We start from the raw sequence: 23,512 nt of genomic DNA on the forward strand, positions 1-23,512 counted from the left end.
AAAAGATCACAGGTCTTGTTGACAATGAATGATGAAAGGAACGTTGAAACTAATATAGCTTCAGGTTTTCAGATTGCTGGATTGAATAGCAATGAATTTTGTGATTTCCAAGTGTATATACTCAGAAGACTATGTCTGTGAATAAGGAGAATATTCCCTATCAGGACGATATCAAACAGTGATATCTAAAAGCCCATATCTAAAAGATATTTGCTTACCCAAGATTGATACCAAAATAAAGATGTTAATTGAATTAGATGTACCAAAAGCTCTTGAAATTCTGGAAGTAATAAAGAGTCAAAATGACGGACCTTACGCCGTGAGAACGTTGCTCGGATGGACAATTAATGGACCATTAGGAGTAAAAATGAATAATGATCAGGAGTTGTCGAATGTGAATGTCAACAGAATTTCAGTTGTCTAGAACTTAATGATCTGTGGGAACAACAGTTTAAAATTGATTTCCTTAAATGTCTCACAGATATCAAGAACTGTCAAAGGAGGACAAGCAGTTTCTGGATTTAGTTTCAAATCGGTTAAACATGTTGATGGTCATTACTGTATAGTATTACTCTTGGAGAAAAGATAATTTTTTATGCCTGACCATAAAATAATTGCAGAACAGCTTATGCTGAACTTGAAGAGAAAATTCAAGAGAAATTCTTCCTTTCATTTGGAATATACCAATGTCACATTGGACATGATAACCAAGGGTTATGTGGAAAAGGTATCAGAAGATATCTTGGAACGTAAAGATGGCAGAAAATGGTATTTACCTCATCATGGAATTATACATCCACAAAAGGAGAAACTAAGTATAGTATTTGATTGTGGAGCATCTTTTCAAGGAATTTCATTGAATTCTCAACTTTTACAAGGACCAGACGTAACCAGTACTTTAATAGATGTTCTGATAAGATTTTGTAAAGACCTTATTGTAATTGTTGGAGAAATTGAAGCGATGTTTCATCAAGTGAAAGTTCCATCAGAAAATCGTGATTATCTATGATTGTTATGGTGGCCTAATGGCAATTACAATAAAGATATGATTGAAGACAGAATGACAGTTAATTTGTTTGGAGCAACTTCACCGAGTTGTGCAAATTTTGCTCTCAGGAAATGTGCTGAAGATAATGAAGAGCATTTAGTTCTCAAACTACAAACATCATCAGAAATAATTTCTTTGTTGATGATTGTCTCACTTCAGTGGTTTCAGAAAAAGAAGCAATAAATCTTCATCAGGAGTTAAAAGAGATCTGTAATAAAGTAGGTTTCTTCTTTATGAAATGGATTAGCAATAGTCAAGATGTGTTGGGTGTTATTCCTGAGGCAAAAAGATCAAAGGAGATAACAAAACAACTTGATTTGGATTGTGACATTCTACCTGGCGAAAGAATTCTGGGAGTGCAATGGTGTGTTCAATCTGATGTTTACAAATTCAAAATTGTTTTGAAAGAAGAGCCTTTAACAAGAAGAGGTATTCTTTTGATCTTTTGGGAATATTGGCACCAGTAGTATTAATAGCCAAGAAAATTCTGCAATAATTGTGCAGAAGAAAATTTAGATGGGATGAAACTTTACCAGATTCCATTGCACAAGATTGGATGAATTAGATTGAAAGTCTTAAGATGTTAGAAAATTTTGAATTCAAGATGTTTTAAACCTACAGACTTTGGAATTGCCACATTGGCTTAATTACACCATCTTGCTGATGCAAATGAAGGTGGTTTTGGTACTGTCAGTTATTTAGTACTGCGAAATAACCAAGAACGAGTACATTGTGGACTTGTAATGGGAAAAGCCAGAGTGGCTCCATTAAAGCCAGTAACCATACCTCGAATGGAATTGACTGCGACTACTTGGTGAGCAAAATGGACACTGTGTTAAAAAGAGAATTACAGTTGGAGTTAAATACATTAATAACAAAACCATGAAGTTTCTTACCTTTGTGTCTAACAGATTTAATGAAATCGAGAAGGTTCTGCAAGCTAATCAATGGAGATATGTTAAAACAGTGGATAATCCAGTTGACATGGGCTTTGACATTGATCAAAAGAATTATATCAAAATGTGTTAATTGTCAACGTGCAAATGTTAAACCTGGACAACAACATATGGTGGATTTTCCACAAGGCAATGTTTCATCTGGTGAACCCCCATTTACATACGTGGGAATTAATTATTTTGGTCCTTTACAAGTAAAACGAGGAAGAGGTGTTGAAAAACGATATGGAGCTATTTTTACCTGTTTGACTATGAGAGCAATTCATATTGAAGTAGCGTCATCACTTGACACAGATTCTTTTATCAATGTTCTTTGACGTTTTATCACCAGACATGGTCAAGTGAAGGAATTACATTCCGATAATGGATCTAATTTTACAGGAATAACAAAAAGCAATTCAAAATTGGAATCAACATCAAATCCATGATGCATAACTTCAAAAAGAAATTAATTGGATATTTAACCCATCCACAGGATCACATCATGAATGTATATGGGAAAGAATGATTTGATCAATCAACAAAATTCTTAATTCCATTTTGAATAGTCAAATACTGAATGATGACAATCTTCAGACAGTATTGTGTGAAATCGCTATTTTAAATAGTGGTCCAATAACGAAAATTTCTGTCGATTCAAATGACATTGAGGCACTTTCACTAAATCATCTCTTAATTCTTAAAAATAAACCTTTAATGCCTCCAGGTCAATTTCAGAAAGGAGATATTTATGTTAGAAGCAGATGGAAGCAAGTGCAATTTTGGAAAAGGTGGATTAAAGAATATCTTTCATTATTACAAGAGAGATAAAAATGGTCTAAGGCTAAAAGCAATTTTGTATGTGGAGACACTGTAATTATCATGGATGATTCTGCACCAAGAAGTTCTTGATTGCCGGGGAAAATCGTGGATACAGTTCTGGATAAGAAAGGTTTAGTTCGGCAAGTGCGGATTAAAACCAAGACTGGTTACTTAAATCGACCTATTACTAAAATCTGTCTTTTACAAGAAGCAGAAAGTTTTGATTTCTAATTTTATACTTACCATATTTACTTTTGTATCTGTAATAACAATTATTATATATTAGCCATTAATGTTTACGATATGTTGCTTTTAGTGTTACCATAGTGACCATGATGTCACATGTCATAATATTCGTGCAGACTAAGAACTGCATCTCATTCTTCGACTAACTATGAAGGGGACGTGAGCTTTAAATCAATTTCTTTAAACTCATCTTATTACTTCTTGTAAATCTCTTTAAATGTTGAATATTGTTATATCTTTAAATACAATAAATGCTTTGTTTATTCATCATTATGAAAATCTTAATGCAAAGTTATGCAAAATGTCTATCCATTTTATCAACGAATTAAAGCTGCATTTACAAAGTGGTTTATTGGATTAATAAGAGTAATTCGGAATATCATAGCTTATGTTGCCTTGGAGATGACACATTTTGAAATTAGGAAATACTAGAACCTGGAAAGTGTCATCTATCCCTATGCCATCGGTGTTCTGTGATTAGTAAGAGATTGTTTAAGGTGGGATGTGAGTGGGAAGGGGAGGTTGAGAACCACTGATGTGGACCCAGTTGTTACTGAAATATTTTGCTTGAGAAAAATTGTCATTAGCCCATTCAATTAGGTATGATCAAAACAGTTGTCTTCAAACTTTTTCTTTCCACTCACTTACCACCGTAAGCAATCCTTTACTAATCACAGAGCACCGATGACATAGGGAATACTTAAAGTGGAAAGAAAAAGGTTGAGAACCAATGATGTAAACAATTCACCACCATTAAATCCTCATAACCAGACTTTTTTTTTGGATATAAACCTACTAAAAATCTGCCTTTGCTCATTTAAATTAAATTTTTACATGTAGAGGTACAGCACAGTCACAAGCCCCTGTCGCCTAACTACTCCAATTGATCTACAAATCCTGTATGTTTTTGGAGGGTGGGAGGAAACTGAAGCACCAGGAGGAAATCCACGCAGTCACTGGGAGAACGTGGATTAGCAGTGGATTAGAACCTGTGTCGCTGGCACTGTAATATAGTGTTGTGCTAACTGCGTTGTGCTTATGGTCTCTTAGTTCTACCGAGTGCCTTGGGCACAGTGGCAGTTAGCATATAATAATTGACTATGTTGTACTTGGGTTGGGGAGAGGGGATCTCGGTTGCAGAATAATAATGCTAGAAAGAAAATAGCACCAGGTGTGGAAAGGGAACCCAGTCAGTGTTTCAGCTCTGAGTCCCTTTCCTGGAATGGACGGAGGGAGAAGCTGGATGGAATGGGTAGCAGAGAAGGTGGGTGTTTCATGGAGCGAGTTTCATTGATGGGATGAAATAAATTAGGCCTGTGCTGCTTCGCCTTTGCCCTTGAGATGTTCATGTGATTTTAGTGTGTGTCAGTGGGTTGTCTGTTACCATGGTTCCCAGCCACCGCTCTCCCCAGAAATCGTGCGCTTGTATGGGGACATCGAGGGGTTTGGCCTCTGATTTTTGTCTCATTGCCCCCCTGCTGGTGTTCCTTCTTTCTGCTTTCTGAGAAGCGTGACCAGGCACAGATGTATCTCTCAACAGCATCACTGCCTTTAGAACAAGCCACATTTTTTTGTTTCTTTCCAAAATAAACTTTATTTGTGCAAATATGCACAATAAATGCAAAGCAGTGCATGGCTTTCCTCATCTTCATCCTGTCTTACAGCCACAATGTTTTCAAGTTGATACGCTCAACGTACAGAACACCAAAGTCATCTGTGTGTGCTCTTTGAGCAGACACCCAGCAAGTGTGTGAGAGGTTGTTACAAGGGAGCCCCACGATGCCCAGTAAATTGTCCAGCGAACCAACCGGGAGCAGGAAATATACGAGTGCATAGGGCTTCAGGCCGCAACGTGACAACAGGGGTTCTGGACCACACCCCAGCTCTGGCTGCACGCATTGCTCGCATCTCGGGAACCCTCCCCCTGCTCACACTCCCGACTAAAGCTAGCTGGATGCCGGGCCATTAGGATTTCCAAAAGATCAGACATTAGGGTTATCAATGGCTGACTGTATCTTGTTTAGAATATGACCCTTGCCCTAAACTCCCCACCCAACCAGTGACAATAATTATCCTATCAGTTTTCTGAAATATCATGTGGAGAATAATTTTTTGAAATTTGTACATATAACATGGTAACAGGCTCTAAGAACCCTTGCCTCCCAAATTCACCAATTAACCTACCAACCCAGTATGTTTTTGTAGGGTGGCTTTTAGCTTAATTAGTCGATTTAAATACAGTGGATAACCTCACACTTGTCTTTCTGGAAATCCATGATCCATAGTTTAGATCATTCGCTTAATCTGTTCATAGACTTTGAAATTTGAAAGCTAATTTTCAAATGTCTTCATTCTTTTTGAGCTACAGCACGGTAACAGGCCTTTCCAGCTCATGATCCTGTTCCGCTCAAATACACCAATAATTTGCAAACCCTGTACATAATTTTTTTGGAGGAAACTGGAGCACTCGGGGTAAAGCCACACAGACACGGAGAATGTACAAACTTCTTACACACAACTGCTGATTCAAACCCAGGTCACTGGTGATGCTCTAACCATGTTGCCCCAAATGTCCCTACGTTACCTCCAAAATTAATCGTGTCTTTCCGTTTCACCAATTAAATTGGTGAGAAGCGGGGGCCCAACAGATCCCTGTGCGATATCACTGAGAGAAGGGCTGAAGGGCCTGTTCTGTGCTGAATTACACAACCTGCCTTCCTTTTATAACTCCTCTGTCTTGTGCTCTGTCCATCCACTAAACAGATCAATAATTGAACTCAATGTTAATGAGCTTGAAGTTTAGTTAAGAAGCAGAGAAATTTTATCAGATGTCTTTGGGAAATCCATTTAAGTACACCATTAGACACTGCATAATGTTCAGTCAGAGTGGGTCTGCTTTGTATAAATTCATGTTGATTCTGTTTGATCAGATGAAGCATTTCAACACATTATTTCGCTGACTTTATAAACCCTCTTAATATCCCAACATCTGATATTAGACTGTCTCTAGTGGTCCCAGGAATTAATGGCCAATCAGCCTAAAAAGGGTCTAGTGTAAAAGGAAAATCTTCTCAATGCTGGCGTCAGATGGCATCATCTCACGCCGGGGATTGATGGCCTTGGCCCATAGTACAATCCCCGGCATCTGTAGATGCCGGCTTTGCAATCAGGCAAGTGTAGAACAGGCAATTGCCTTCTGGGATAGAAATGACCCAAGTTTTTGTGCGAGTGCAGAACGTGAAGGAAGAAAAAATTAAAATGAAGGTATAAACTTTGCCATGGAGAGAGAGTGAGAGGAAATAAATGCCAATAGCAGACAATTTTTAAACAGTTTGGGAAAGTTGGTAGCGCTATAGCGCACAATAACTTTGGGGGGGAAAAGCAATGACCTGACATCCCAGAATGCCGTGCAGAAGAGAAACCCCTTTCCATGAGAGCTCCGTGCATGCAGCCGTGCATACAGCCCTGTCCCTGCTGCATGGAATTCTGGGAGGGCAGGTCTCTTTTTCCCCTGGTATTTATAAATTGTGCGCAATAGCACTACCAACTTCGTCATACTGTATAAATTGTACGCGATAGTGCTACCAACTTTCCTACCTTGTTTAAAAATTGTCTGTTATTGCTATTTATTGCTACCACTTTCCCTCGGTGCCTTACAAAGGCACAACAGCAACAGGGCTGTACGTAAAGCTCTAACTGTGTTATAATTAGGCATAATTAATTTTGTTCAAATATAAGATCATAATACATTGATCAGGATTTAGGGCAGGGCCACCATCGCTCATTGTGTCATGACGTCAGCAATAGAAGGTAGAACAAGCCTTATCCTGGAGATGGCTCCTTGAAAGTGTGAACAGATGCAGTGTCTCAGGAGTGGTCAAGTGTGAAAAGCAAAAACACCCATTCCTATCCCGGGACACTGACCGGCCAATTTAGTGTGATGAAAGTGTAAAAGGGGCTTCTGATTCCCATACCACATCCTCTTCATAAAGTGGCACGTAGAGTTTTCTAATTGAGAGAACTTGGGAAAATTATACTTTGATCATCTGGGGAGTTTTTCCTTCAAAATACTGGAATGGAACCCACCTGGGCACTTGCCAATCTTTACTGCCATTGCTTTGTTGGTTATGTTAATATTATTGATTTTTGCCCCTTAATTCAAGATGGGTGGCCTTGGAAGGTTTAGTTCCTGCTATAAATAATGATTCAAAGCAATTACATTGCATATCAGGCACAGCCTTATACAGTTATTAACAATGGCGTTAAACAGGAAAGTCTGCACTTGCTGTAATTGTAGCGCAATACACGAAATTGCTGGAGAAACTCAGTAGGTCACGCAGTGACTATAGGAAGCAAAGGGATGTAACCAACATTTCAGGCCTGAGCCCTTCATCAGTCATTTTGCTCCCTGAAACATTGGTTATATCCCTTCGCTTCCTATAGTCACTGAGTGACCTGCTGAGCTTCTCTACCATTTTTGTGTATTGCACGTCTATTAACAATTCCATTGGTATATTTTACAAGGAAGCTCACTTTAAGGAGTCACAAATAAAAAAGCCTTTTCGCCCAGCATGTCCATGCTGACTATCTTCACTCAACCAATTTGCCTGATATATTGCTGACAATCACCTCTCAATACAATTGCAAATCCAAGGAGGTTGGGGCAAAGTCAGAGAATATGTATGACAAAGAAAGAGGCTAATTGACCCATCATGTATGTGCCCGTCTATTCTAGTCCAATCCAATGTCCCAGCAATTCAAGTACGCATCCAAGCGTTATTTTGATGTGATGAAGGTTTCTCCCACCTGCTGCTTGAAACAAGTATCCTCATCTTGTTCACTTAGCTACTGTTAAGAAGGGATACCAATCCCTTTACCTTCTAAGAAGCGTGAGGAGATCTGAAGAGTCCTCAAATCCTCTATCAAACTTCTACAGGTGCACTGTGGAAAGCCTACTGATAGGTTGCCTGATTTGGGAATTCAAGTGCGTAGGAATGCAGAACCATCGCAGGACCTTCCGTCCATTGAAAATGTTTACATGCCCTTAAGAAGGCTGCCAACATCATAAAGGACCCCCATCACCCTGGTCACAACCTCTTCTCACTGCTACATTTGGGCAGAACATACAGAACCCTGAAGACCAGCAACTCTGGGTTCAAGAACAGTTTCTTTCCATCAGCCATCAGGCTCTTGAACTTCTCCTTGTTACACTAATTGTAAACCACTCCGGCACCATGAAAGGTCTGTCTGACTATAGAAATGCCACTTTAAGCACTATAACCATGTATTTTATTTATCTATCTATCATTTTTACTAACTAAATAATAATCCTTCTGCAAAGCTACTGCAGATTTTCTTTTTGGAAGTACCTGTTTGGCTTCAGAAAGTAGGAATTTTGGTGCAATCTGTGCATTCTACAATATGCAGTACAACTCCGATTATCCAAAATGGTCGGGACCGGGCCTATGTCAGATGAACGGTTTTTATGGAGAACTGGTCATTTTTTAAAAGGAGCCCTGTAGCAACAGCAAATCACTTGTATCAGTATTTAAACAACAACAAACTACAAGGGAAGGCTTTTTAAGTGTTAAAATAGTGTTTAATTCTCACCAGAAAATGCTGGCTGCCACCGACACGTCCCCACCGAGGCCTCCGCTGCTGCCGGGAGCCAGACAGCCCCTCTCCTGCTTAGAGGCCACTCTCCTTGATGACAAAGGGACAAGGGATTCTTCCGACCGCTTGCGGCTGGGAGACAGAGGCACGCAGATTGAGAGAGAGAGTTGGAGATAAAAGTTAATGGGGAAGGTAAAGAAGAAATGGAAAGAAAGAGGGGAGGGAGTTTCCTGAAGTGAGGACCATCATCATTCTAATTTCATGTTGGGTGAGTTTTTTCAACCTGTGAGGTCAGTTCGGCTCAAAAAAAATTTTGGATAAATGAGGATTTCTGATTTGTTTTCGATATCCTCATTTATCCAAAAGTTAAGGAAAGTTTGAATATATGAGGATTTCAGAGAATCTGATTTTGGATAATCGGAGTTATATAACAATAAACATTATTCCCTTGCTGTAAAATCTCACTGCCGTGGCCTTGCCTATCTCTGTTATCTCCCCTAGCCTCATAACCTTTGGAGATCACTGCACTTGTCTGACTTTGGACTCCTACTTAGCCCCAAATCAGTGCCAGTATTTGCAGGTGCCCGGGCCCAAACTGATGCTTCTTCCACAAACACCATCTCTCTTGTTTCCTTTAGTGAAGCTTCCTCAACTAGACTGTGCCAAAACCCATGTGATGCGGTGAAACACTGCTACCTTAACAGAACTTGATGTATATTTTTGCTGTAAATCCTGTCTGATATCATTTACACCTTCTCCAGGGATTTCTCCTTGTAAATCTTGTTCTCAGCTTTATCACCTTGGATTTCAGTCACCAGTATCTAGTATTGCCTTGCAGTTTTGCATGCTTTCCCTTTTGGTTTTAATTTTCGTTCCAAGATTGGGGCGCAGTCATTTAAAATGGAGGTACAGGAACAACTCCTTGCAGGGTAATGAATCTCTGAGATTCAGTATCCTGCAAGGTTGTCATTGGTGGTGGAGGGGGGAGGGGGGATGGTTGATATATTTTTGAAGAATTGTGGAATTGAACCAATAGGAACTGGCACAAAGGAGGAGATGAGGTCTGGGACAGATCAACCATCATCAAATTGAATGGCAGGACAGACCACAGGGGATGAAAAGCCAATATCTTCTGTTTTTCTACATTCTTATCTTGAGCCCCACACTCAGTTGTCCAGGAGTGATTTTTGGCGTTTATGTGGTTAGTGGGATTGAGTTCAAGAGCCAAAAGTCAATGTTGCAGCTATATAAGACCCCACTGAAAATATTATGTTCAGTTCTAGTCACCTCATTACAGGAAAGATGTGGATGCTATGGAGAGGGTGCAGAGGAGATTTACAAGTGTGTTATCTGGATTGGTGAGCATGACTTATAAGTATAGGTTGAATGAACTTTGTCTTTTCTCTCTGGAGCGACAGGGGATGAGGGGTGACCTGATCGAGGTATATAAGACGAGGGGGGCATTGATCGTATGGATGGCCAGAGGCTTTTTCCAAGGGCTGAAATGGCTAACACAGGAGGGCATAGTTTTAAGGGGCTTGAGAGTAAGTATAGGCTTGCTTACTTACTTACAGTAAGTAAGTACGAGGTAAGTTCTGCACACAGATAGTAGTTGATGCAGGTACAACAGGATTTTTATGAGACTATTAGATAGGTACATAGAACTGAGAAAAATGGAGGGTTATGCAGTCGGGAAATTCTGGGCAGTTGTTACTAGGTTAGCACAACACTAGACTCAAGAACTGGCACTGTGCTATGTTCTATGAGCTGCCTTTTAAGGTTTAAGTAAGTTCTGAGCACATTCTGGGTTTTTTTGTTCTAGTCAGCTGCAACTTATCAACAGCAGTCATAATTCTAATGACTGGGTTCAGTCCTGACCTCCGGAGTGTGCGTGAAGTTTGCACCTTCCCCCTGTCACCCGGTGGGTTCCCCCCTCCTCTCCCCCCCCCCCCCCCCACCCAATGCTCCGATTCCCTCCCATGTCCCTAGGGCCGCGCGTTTGTTAACTAGTATATGGATGATTGGTGGAATCCGGGGAGGTTGTGGGGAGAATAAAGATTAGCGTTGGGTTGGTGTAAATGACTATGACAGACTGGAAGGCTCGTGTCCATGGTCTGGCTGCAGCTTCCCTCAGAGCACGCCCTATCAGCCACACCCAGGCCACTGCACACCTCCACCCAAAATCTGGGCATATCTGCGCAAGAGGAACTCAGCGGGTCAGGCAGAATCTGTGGAGGGAAATGGCAATCGACATTTTGGGGTCAAGACCCTTAGGTGAGTGACCTGCTAAGTTTCTTCAGCACATTTGTGTATTGTTCCCAACCCCAGATCTGCAGATTTTTATGGCTTAAGTGACTCTGCACGCAGTTCAATGTCTGCGCATGGGGGAGGGGGGGTGAGGGGGGGAGTTTGGACTGGAAAGACTAACACTACACAATCTCCAACACTGCATCTTGGGCTCGCTGCCCCACTACACTATGTTCCATTTTCTACATCAATTATGGTTTTTAGACTGCAATGTCGGGAAAATTGCGGGAAAAAGATTAACATAATTACTGCCCATGTGATCGTTCACACTGGGCACCTTTTTAGACTGCAAGTACCTGAGTGTAACAGTCCCAGGGGTTGGACGTGTAGTCAAGTGGATGACTGGCCACAGATTTTTCCAGTACGATTTACACTGCAGGAAGTTGTAGGGGTCCTGCAGAATAAATCACGGTGCAGGAATTGACTCAAAATTCTTGTACATTCCTTTTTAGACGGCCTGTGTAGAGGCAAAATTCCTTAACTGTGCCGTTACAAGCCTGCAGTTAAAAAACCATAAATGTCCAATGTAAACTTTTACAGTTACCTGCATAAAGCACCAAAACATTACCTAAACACAAAAGTAATTATTGTGGCTTGTAATACATCTTGGGGGGGAGGACGTGGACCTCTCCTCGGGCCTGCGCAAAGGAGCTTTTAGGTGGAGTGCAGTGTGCACAGTACTGGCCCCACCCTTTACACCCATGGTTCGTGTGCCTGGCCAAGCAAGCTGGGACGTGGCAGCGAGGTCCTTGGGTAGTAGGTTTTATATCGGAGTGTCCTTCTCCTATGCAGGTTGCTTAACCGGGCTGAAGAGGCCTGCCTCCCCTTTTAGGTCGAACCATTTCTGGAGATCTACGACCGCTGTCCCCAGTTATGGAGTGGTGCGCCCTGGAATCGGCCTGCGTGCGTTTACTCCTGCCGCGGCCGAGTAAAGGGGATGCAGCATTGGTTGAGGATCAGAAAGAAAAGTTCTAGTAGAAAATTTTAAGACTGGAGAGAACTCTGCAATGGAGTTCACAGTTGTTAGTGTTTAGACATCTTAACACAAAAATAAAATCACAAAATGTCAGAAATAGATACCGTGCCTGTTTGAAACCCTTTAAAATCTCGACGAGCATCATTATCACCTTTTAACGTCCACATGCTGGTCTTGCATTTTCTTTGTCATTACCCTGTGGTAATGTGGTATATGTTCTTTGTCATATTTATGACCTTAAATACTTTGATTAATATTTGGGCATCACAAGTGCTGGCTTTGTGTTTTTCAAAGAATAGTAGGAACCTTGTTATGTACTCAGTTGAGGACACCTTTGATATAAAATGATTATGCTTTAGATTTGGTTGTTTTTGACAATGATGTTTTGTTTGGAAGGCATTTGCTGAATAGGCTTAAAAAAAAGATACAAACTGCAGAGCAAATATTAAAAAAGAAGCATTTATCACAGCTGTGTAAATTGAACACGAACACACACTCACACAGACCCTCTCACACAGACACCCACACACGCACACAGACACACACACTCACACACACTCACACACACTCACACAGACACACGTACAGACTCACACACACTCACACAGACACACACTCACACACAGACACCCACACACTCACACAGACACCCACACACTCACACAGACACACACACACTCACACACAGACAACATACAGACCCACACACACTCACAGAGACACACATACTCACACAGACACCCACGCCCTCACACAGACACACACACACTCACACAGACACTCACACAGACACACACACTCACACAGACATCCACACCCTGACACAGACACACACACTCACACACAGACACCCACACCCTCACACAGACACACATACAGACCCACAGACACACACACACAGTAACACACACACACACACACAAATGCACAATCCTGTGAAAATAACTGGCCTTGAAGATATATCTGTGTCTCAACCTTGACAAAATACTTTGCCAAAGAACTTTTATTGTTAAAAAAAATGGAAGGCTGTCAGTTGAAGAGTTTTTTTTGTGTTCATTTTTTTTCATCTAAAGGCAGCCGTTTAAAAAGTGTGAGAACAACTTCACATTGTTGGAAAGCAGTTTCTCGAAAGAAATGCGCTGACATAACTTACAATAATCCTCTGTAATGTACACACTACATATCTTTATATCATTATCTCCATTTATGGAAACATTGCCTCAATGTTACATTTTTGTTGCAGGATGAATTGCCCTGTTTTTAATTACTCCCTTGCCTGTGGGAAATTACGCAAGAATCTAGAAGAGACATAACAAAGTTTAAGTTCTGTTGGTCTTTGATTTAAGGTTTTTCTTTCAGGTTTAAGGCTGCTTATTAAGCTGTGTACATTCAAACTTATTCTTGCTAAGTTGATCATTATATCACACTAGTTGTGGTTTTCCGAAGACTGAGCAAAGCCCACACTTGCCTCTGCATGTCAGCGTTAATGCTCATTTGTGTTCTCTGTTAGTGCTGGTTGGTTCCCAAGTGTGCTGTAATATCAAGTGCAGGCACTGTGCACTGGAGATAAACAATCTCTATCTGTTTGCTTTGTGCTCTGTTAGTCTCCCATTATGTACTTGCGACACAATGGGGCACATTGTTTTTTCCCCCCAAAATAATCTTTATTCATGACAAATTATTTACACAAAACAAAACTGTTCCAAGTCTTTTCACCTCGTTTGTGTCATATCCATACATTTCCTTCAATGTACATTGCTACATTTGTTCCCTATTTAGCACCATTGCCATCACTGTGGCACCTTGTTGTCACTCCCCTCTCTGGTCTCAGCCCCTCAATGCCTGACAACAGGACTCTAGTTTGTGGTCTCTCGCGTTGGCCGTGCCAAGCCTCAACACATACTCCTGCAGCCTGGAATGTGCCAGTCGGCAGCATTCACGCACTGACATCTCCGTGTGCTTGATGACCGACAGGTTTTGGGGAGACCAAAGCGAATCTTTCACCGAGCTGATGATCTTCCAGCAGCTCTGGATGTCTGTCATTCCGTGCATCGTTGGGAATAGCCCATCATTCGGAGAGTCCTCTGTCACACTGCTGCTGGAGATAAACTGTGATAAGGACCCTTTTCCACACACTCTTGATAAATGCGCATTCTGTGAAGAGGTGGGCGATTGTCTCCACTCCACCGCAGTCATGTCGGGGACAATGTGCATTGTGGGAAATGTTTCTCTCCTTGCAGGAAGGATCTAACTGGGAGGGCTTCTCTCACTACCAGCCATGCCAAGTCCTGGTGCTTGTGCCCAGTCAATGGTGGGTCTCTCCCATGTGCAAAGTCAATTCCCTCCCAGAGATGATTTTGGAGCCCAGATGATCAGCTACACTGTTACAGTGCCAGCAACCCAGGTTAAAATCTGGTGCTATCTGTGAGGAGTTTGTACGTTCTCCCCATGCCTGCGAGGGTTTCCTCTGGGTACTGCAGTTTCCTCCCACCCTCCAAAGCATACGGAGTTTGTAAGTTAACAGGTGTATTTGGGCAGTGCGGGCTCATGGGCCAGAGGGGCCTGTTACCATGGTCTAAATTAAAAAGGCTTCTGCTCATTCAATAGAGAAAAAATTAAGAGAACAGGAAAGTCTACCAATACCTTCACAGTAAACTGAGGTGAGTTCTAAGGAGAACAGTGGCCCAGTGGAGTGGTCTGGATGACGAGCTCATGGGCCCAGTCACCGTGCACTGCTGGTCCAGCAGAGAAAATGGGTTTCACCCATTTATTTTTTGGTGCGAGGGGGCATCGTGTTTTGCGTGAACCTCTGATGGGCTGAGGACAAGATAAATTGGAACACCTTCAGGACATCCCCACCACCCCCCTCTCCCCCACAGTGCCTGTCTCCTGGTTATCAGCTGACTATAAGCCTGCAGTCCCTCTCCATTGCGCAAACTCGAGGTCCTCTGTTGCCTGAACCCATGGTCACCCTCTCCGTTGCCTGAGCCCACAGTCACCCTCTCCGTTGCCCGAGCCCACTGTCACCCTCTCTGTTGCCTCAGCCCACATTCACCCTCTCCGTTGCCTGAGCCCGCTGTCACCCTCTCTGTTGCCTGAGCCCACGGTCACCCTCTCCGTTACCTAAGCCCACGGTCACCCTCTCTGTTGCCTAAGCCCACGGTCACCCTCTCTGTTGCCTGAGCCCACGGTCACCCTTTCTGTTGCCTGAGCCCACGGTCACCCTCTCCATTGCCTGAGCCCACAGTCACCCTCTCCGTTTCCGACGGTCACCCTCTCTGTTGCTGGAGAGAGGTTGAACGTAGAACATAACAGCACAATTCAGGTTCTTTGGCCCTCGATGTTGTGCCTACCAATATATTCCTACCAATATTTTTATATTTCATCCACGTGTCTGTCTAAGAGTCTGTTAAATGCCCCTAATGATCCAGCCTCCACTATTATCCCTGGCAAGGCAATCCAGGCACTCACAACCCTCGGTCTAAAAACGTACCCTTGATGTCTCCTCTAAACTTTCCTCCCTTCACTTTGTAGAGATGTTCCCTGGTGTTTGCTATTCCTGCCCTGGGGAAAAGCCATTGGCTGTCCACCTTATCTATGTCTCTCAGAATCTTGTAGACCACTCTTTCAAACTTATTGATATCTTTCCTGTAGTTAGATAACCAGAACTGCACACAGTACTCCAATGGCCTCACCAATGCCTTATACAACTTTATTATAACATCCCAATTTTGTAGTCCTTTATTAAGTCACCGCTCATCCTTCTTCGCTCCAAAGAGAAAAGTCCCAGCTCTGCTAACCTTGCCTCATAAGACATATTTTCCAATCTAGGCAACATCCTGGTAAATCTCCTCTGCAACCTCTCCATTACTTCCATATCCTTCCTATAATGAGGGGACCAGAACTGAACACCATAGTCTAAGTGTCTCACCAGAGATTTATAGATTTGCCACATGATCTCTCAACTCTTGAACTCAGTCCCTCTTGTTAATGAAGCTCAACATCCAATGGACCTTTTTAACTACCCTGCCATTCTGTGCTGTAACTTTGAGAGATGTATGGATTTAGAGCTCAAGTCCCTCTTTACCGTCACACTGTTAAGTATCTGACCATTAACCCTGCACTCGTCCTTTTGGTTTAACCTTCCAAAATGCATCACTTCAGACAAATCCGGATTGACCTCTATCCGCCACTTTTCCACCCAACTCTGCATTCTATCTATATCCTTTCATTACTACTGTCTATTTCCATCCACTACAATCCTCTTCAAGCCAATTTTTATCCACACAGCCAAGGTTCCATGCCACGTGACTTTCTGGTGGACCATGTCAAATTCCTTACTAAAATCCATATTGACCACATCTACTCTACCCTACCTTCATCAGTTTATTTTGTTAACCCCTTAAAATCTCAATTAGGTGATGAGGCATGACCTTCTCAAAGCCATGCTGACTATCTTGAGTGACTGTACTTCTTCAAATGCTCATAGATCCTATCCTTAAGAATCCTCTCCAGTACTTTGAACACCACTGAAGTAAGTCTCACCGGTCTATAATTCTCAAGAATCTCCCTATTATCTTTTTAAACGAGGGGACCACATTTGCCATTCTCCAATCCTCTGGCACTTCCCCTGTGGTCAAGGAGGACTCAAAGATCATTGCCAATCCCCCAGCTATCTCTTCCCTCCCATCCCACAGCAACCTGGGGTATATCGCATCCGGCCCCAGGGACTTATCAAGAGCATCCAGCACTTCCTCTTCCTTAATCTCAACATCATCCAGGACATTGAAGCAAAATATTGATTTAAGATGTCCCTAAACTCCTCCACCTCCAGGGACATGTTGCCTCCTTTATTCTTAAGCGGCTCCACCTTCATCCTCATCATCCTTCTGTTCTTCACATACTCATAGAATGTCTTGGGGTTCTCCTTAATTCTACTTGCCAAGGCCTTCTCATGCCCCCTTCAAGCTCTCCTAATTCCTTTCTTAAGCTTCTTCCAGGCTACCATATAATTCTCATGAGCCCTTTCTATTTCCTGCTTCCTAAATCTAATGTATGCTCCTTCTTCTTCTTAACTAACTTGTTCTGTCAACCATGGTTTCCTCCCATCTCAAACCCATCCTGAACCCAGCACAAGTGTTCCCTAAACTTCCTCCACATTAGTTCTGTGCTTTCACCCTTGAACATCTGTTTCCAATTTACTTTCGCTAGTTCCTGTCCCATCCCATCGTAATTAGCCCTTTCCCAATTAAAAGCTTTCCCATTTTGTCTGCCTTTATTCTTGTCCATAGCTATGATAAAGCTCAGGGAGTTGTGGTCACTCTCACCTAGATCCAGTACGGTCTCTCCTCTCGAGGGCTGGTCCACATACGGTGTCAGGAATTCTTCTTAGACACACCTGACTAATTCTGTCCCATCTATCCCTCTTGCAATCAGGAGGTGCCAGTCAACATGAGGGAAGTTTGTATCTCCCATAATGACAAATCTGTAATTTCTGCACCATTCCAAAATCTGCCTCCTTTTCTGTTCCTCAATGTCCCGGGGGTTTTTTTTTTGGACCTATAGACTATTTCCAGTACAGTGATAGCTCCCTTCCTATTTATGACTTCCATCCACACCGACTCAGTGGACACTCCTACAGGATTCTCCTTTTCTATAGCCATGATACTATTCCTGGCCAGTAATGGTATTTATGCTTCCCCCCACCCCTCACTTACCTCCTATCCTATTCCTTTTAAAAACAGCTAAATCCCGGTACCTTCATCAGCCAATCCTGCCCTTCAGTCAAGTCTCTGTAATGGCCATAACATTGTAGTTCCATGTACTGGTCCATGCTCTTAAGTTCATCTGTTTTATTCTTAATATTCCTAGCATTAAAATAGACACATTTCAAACCCTCTAATTGGCTACCTTTATGTTTTGTTCCCTGCCTGTCCTTCCTCACCAACTCAGAACACAGAGCATCATGCTTTTGTCCTTCGACCCTAATCTCTGCACTCACATTCTGATTCCCACCCCGCTGCCAAACTAATTTAAGCCCTACCCAACAGCTCTAGCAAATCTGCCCACCAGGATATTGGTCCCTTTCCATTTCAGGTGCAGCCCATCCTTTTTGTACAGGTCAGGCCTTCCCCAGAAGAAATCCCAATGATCCACAAATCTGTACCCCTGTCCCCTGCACCAACACTTCAACCACACATTCATCTGACACAACTTCCTATTCATACCCTCTCTGGCCAATGACACTTGCAGCAATCCCGAGATTACCACCTTGAGGTCCTGCTTTCCAGTTTCTTTCCTAACTCCCTATATTTCCTCCCCAAGATCTTATTCATACTCCTATCTATGTCATTGGTCCCCACGTGGACCACAACATCTGCTCACCATCCCACCTGAGAATGCTGTGGACTCGATCAGAGACGTCCCTGACCCTGGCAGACAACATACCATCAGGAGCCTCGATCTCATTTACAGAACCTCAATCTCATTCACAGAACCTCCTATCTGTTTGCCTAACTAATGAATCCCAAATCATCATAGCTCTCCTCTTCTTCCCCCCTTCCTTCTGAGCCGAAGGCCAGACTCTGTGCTGGAGGCATGACCACCATGACTTGTTCCTGATAGATTGTTTTCCCCCCCTGCCCCCCCACCTCCACTCCCAACAGAATCCAAAACGATATACTTATTGTTAAGGGGAACAGCTCAGGGATGCCCTGCACTGACTGCCTACCACCTTCCCTCTCTAACAGTCACGAGCAACCTGCCTCCTGACTTTTGGGGGGTCACTGTCTTCCTGAACATCCTCTCTATCCCTGCCTCGACCTCCCAAATGATCTGGACTTCATCCTGATGAAGGAGGAGATCAGGATTTTAAAAAAAAAATTTTTTTTAGACATACAGCATGGTAACAGGCCATTTCAGTCCACGAGCCCATGCTGCCCAATTAACATACACCCCCAGTACATTTCAAATGATGGGAGGAAACCAGAGCCCCTGGGGAAAACCCATGCAGACACAGGGAGAATGTACCAACTCCTTACAGACTGCGTGGGATTCATTCAGAATTTTTAAAAAAAATTAGATACATGGCACAGTAACAGGCCCTTCTAGCCCATGAGCCCATGCAACCCTACACACCCAGATGACCAATTAACCTACAACCCCCATTCATTTTTGGAATGTGAAGGGAAACCAGAGCTCCTAGAAGCAACCCATGTAGGTCACAGAGAACGTACAAACCCCTCACAGACACCAGCGAATTCGAACCCAGGTCACTGACGCTGTGATGGTTTTGCGTTAAGCATTATGCAATTCTATGGGGAGGAAGAGAACAGTGTTTGATAATGGGGGCCTCATTGGCAGGACGCAGCTCCAGTGGGCACATCCACTGGGGTCTTTGTTGTTGCTGCCAATCTGGAAAATTTGATGAAGTCCTCGCAGCAGACCTTAAATAAAGGATGTGGAAGCTTTGGAGAGAGTGCACAGGAGATTCACCAAGATGATGCCTGGATTGGAAAAGGTGTCTTTGCAGGGCTGAAATGGCTAACAAGAGGGGGCATAGTTTTAAGGTGTTTGGGAGTAAACAAGGGGGTGGGGGAGGATGTAAGAGGTACGTTCTTCACACAGAGAGTGGTGGGTGCATGGAATCTTTTAAGAGAATATTAAGCCCCTTTTAAACTGCAAACGTACGGTATTCCCGTAGACATGACACGTCTTAGGAAGCTGGCTTGCGTGTTCACACAGAACCGACAAAATCCAGCTCCGGGAGTCAAATACGCTCCACCACTAAAACTACCTACCTAGGTGGATCGAAGATGGGTAGGTCTAGGACCCCCCCCATTCATCCATCTTGGGATTCTTTCACACAGCGCTTGAAAGGTGGATAAAACCTGGCTTTCAGGCTCTGTGTAAAAGGGGCTTTAGATAGGTACACTGAACTGAGAGAAATGGAGGGTTATGCAGTAGGGAAGTTGTTAGAGTAGGCTATTAGGTCAGCACAACACCGGGCCAAAAGGCCTGTACTCTGCAGTAGATTTCAATATTCTATGTTTTACATAGGTTTGAAATGTCAACCATTATTTTTTTTCCCCACTGATGCTGTTCGACCTGCTGAGTTCCTCATGCAGGTTGTGCTTTCCTTGTGTGTGTGTCACAAGAAGGATGTGTGGCTTAGGAATTGGAAGGTGACCTTATCTAGTGAGAGGATAAAAGTGAGGGATCGAGTAAGTGTGTAACTGAATTGACTGGAGAAAAGTTTCCTGTCAATAAATGAGAAAGCAGCAAAGCAATTAGATTTGAGTTAAAGAGGGAGCACTTAGAAGCTTTGGTGGTGTCCAAAATAGAAAAATCACCTCATCTGATTGCCAATGAAAAGAGTACAGGGCCTGGATACAACCTCTCGGGCTTCCTGAGATACTGGGGAGGGTGCCTGAACAATGTGAATGATTCTTTCTGTCATGCTCCTGTTAAGAAGAGAGATGTAAACCCAGTATTGGCAGGGTAGTCAATAGTGGAGAAATCTTTCAAGGCAATAAACAAATCACTTGGAAATATATGATTCAGTGAATGGCAGGCAGCTTGAATTAGTCCAACGTAAATCCTGTTCGAACTTGCTTGGGTTCTGACATAAAGCCGACGTGAAGGTTATGCGTTGCTATTTTGGACGTGGACTTTCAGGAAGCAGAAAGCATCGCTGACAGGAGCGAGGTTTCAGTGGATGAGATGGAAATGGCGGCAAAGGCATCAATATGAAACTGGTTAAGAGGTGGAACACGGAGAGTGGCCTTGACATTCTGTAAAGAGACAGCATGGTAACAGGCCCTCCTGTCCCACGGGCCCGCGCTGCCCAAATGCACCGACGTGACCAATTAACCTACGAACCCCACGTATTTTTGGAGGGTGGGTGGAAACTGGAGCACCCGGAGGACTCCCAGGCAGGTCACTGGAGAACACGCAAACTCCTTACAGACAGCGCCAGATTTGAACCCAGATCGCTGTCCTTGTAACAATTTTGCTCTAACCTCTATGCTAACCGTGCCACCCAATTGTCCCAGAATGTGATGCAGTAATCACTATTCGGATCTCGGCACTCGAGAAATATTAGCGGTCTGGAAATCAAGTGAAAGCTGCCACTTTAGTCCCCTCCCACCTCTGCCTCCTGCTCTGTCTTCTCTTTAGGTGGTCTCTTCCAAAGCTACAAGGCCCAACACACCGCATTGCCACGGGAACATTCAGGACTCAATATTGATCACTCCCTACTCTAGGCAACTTGCTGTTTCTTTCTCTTTTTGTCAGGATTTCCCATTTCTGTTTGTCGTCCCTTCCTTCATTTGTTCCGACCTCGTGGGCAGGTCCAAATCAGCCAGGCCACACAACAGCAGCTGGGCCATGTGATGTTGGCTACACACTACACAGACAAAGGAGCTACCATGTAACATTATCCCACCTGACCACAGACACAACCTTTGCTTCATCCATTGTGCTCCCCAACCTTCTCTTTCACCTGGATGAGATTGATTGCCCTCTCGATAAATGCCATGAGGGTGGTGCCTGGAATGGAGCGTTTTAGTGAGAAATGGGATCAGCTGGAACATGGGAGACTAAGTGGGGGGGGGGGATCTTATTGATTTTTTTTAATTTTGAAGGACACAGATCGGATAGTTCAATTTCAAATTAATTATCATTTGACTACATGTAGAACCAGATGAAACAGCATTTCTCCAGATCACAGTGCACACATAGATACACACACAACACGTATCTTCTTCTTCTTCTTTGGCTTGGCTTCGCGGACGAAGATTTATGGAGGGGGTAAATGTCCACGTCAGCTGCAGGCTCGTTTGTGGCTGACAAGTCCGATGCGGGACAGGCAGACACGGTTGCAGCGGTTGCAAGGGAAAATTGGTTGGTTGTGGTTGGGTGTTGGGTTTTTCCTCCTTTGTCTTTTGTCAGTGAGGTGGGCTCTGCGGTCTTCTTCAAAGGAGGTTGCTGTCCGCCGAACTGTGAGGCGCCAAGATGCACGGTTTGAGGCGATATCAGCCCACTGGCGGTGGTCAATGTGGCAGGCACCAAGAGATTTCTTTAGGCAGTCCTTGTACCTTTTCTTTGGTGCACCTCTGTCACGGTGGCCAGTGGAGAGCTCGCCATATAACACGATCTTGGGAAGGCGATGGTCCTCCATTCTGGAGACGTGACCCACCCAGCGCAGCTGGATCTTCAGCAGCGTGGACTCGATGCTGTCGACCTCTGCCATCTCGAGTACTTCGACGTTAGGGATGAAAGCGCTCCAATGAATGTTGAGGATGGAGCGGAGACAACGCTGGTGGAAGCGTTCTAGGAGCCGTAGGTGATATAATAATCGCATATATACATAAAGGTATAATTTAAAATAAATATTTTTGGATGATTTACTTGGTCACCTTTCTAGGTTGACCTTTATATGGAATTTGTTTGCTCTCCCCTCTGAAGATATAAGGGTCCCCGCAGCCAGGTTGGCTGTTACTCTTGAGTTTGCATGGGAACAAGTTAAGTGAAAGGTAGGGACTGCCCACTTGAAACTACAAAGCTGGTGGATTGGAACCAGCAGCCGAATGACTAGAGCAAACCAAAAGCCCCAAGTTTATTTTTGAACGTATCAACTATAGCCGGTTATCACTCTAAATATTGCAAATGTTTCCAGCTCTTTATACATCAAAGTGCTCCTGCTGATTGTATGGGCTGTTTTGAAGAGTGCCTATTCCTGATACATGCTGATAGTCTAAGAACTGGCTCATACTCTGGTGTTATACAGTCCCAGAATATGATTTAACTGTGTGTGCCCTTCCAGTGCTGTACAGTATACAAAGGCGCAAGTTATAAATGTAAAATTACCAAGGTAACCAAAGGCAGCTGATAGTTAAAAAGGATCGAACATTAAGTTGTCATCAAACATATGTTCATGGAAGCATATAACGGCAATAGGATGCTTCCCATAAGTAAGGATTGAATGATACAGAGAGAAGAGGCTGCTCTTACAAATGATTTCTGTTTGCTTTCCCTTTTACTTTCTCCTGACCATCATTCTATTTAATTTGGCACTTTTAATGTGCTCTGATAATTTAACAGGGAAGGATTGTTTGGACATCTTAATTATGGCTTAATAATTGAAGCGTATGCATTGTAACACCCAGTTGAAGACTCAAAATTGCAGTCTAGTTTCTGTAATTAAGAATGTGGTCATTTTTCCTCCCATGACCAGTGAGTACTTATTCTGTTTCGGATGAAGGTTTACTGCCTGACCTTAACGATTGAAACCTCTCCTTTCACCAAAAAAGGCAATGTTACATGCATGAACTGGCCCACTCAGGGTAGAGTAGTCAAGTGTGGGTGGTATTTCCACTGCAAGTGGTTTATAGTCGAATCTTTTGGTACATGAAGAGAGTTTTGCTGTGAAACATTACTCTGATTTCTGGCTTTCGCCTAAGTACTCACCCCACCCCCCTCCTCATGATCACTTTCTCCCTCTCTACTTTCTCTACTTTCCCATCTCCATCTCTCAGTTCTTTCTCACCCTTCCCTCCTTTTTTA

The 23,512-nt window shown here is 43.2% G+C and overlaps 1 protein-coding gene across 14 annotated transcripts in view; it reads left to right on the forward strand.

Annotated features, from left to right (window-relative positions):
- The window catches only part of elovl5 (ELOVL fatty acid elongase 5), a 134,782-nt gene that overhangs the window by 73,845 nt on the left and 37,425 nt on the right, over nt 1-23,512 (forward strand). The window lies entirely within an intron of this gene.

This window comes from Narcine bancroftii, chromosome 6, assembly GCF_036971445.1.
Source record: "Narcine bancroftii isolate sNarBan1 chromosome 6, sNarBan1.hap1, whole genome shotgun sequence".
Lineage (NCBI taxonomy): Eukaryota > Metazoa > Chordata > Chondrichthyes > Torpediniformes > Narcinidae > Narcine > Narcine bancroftii.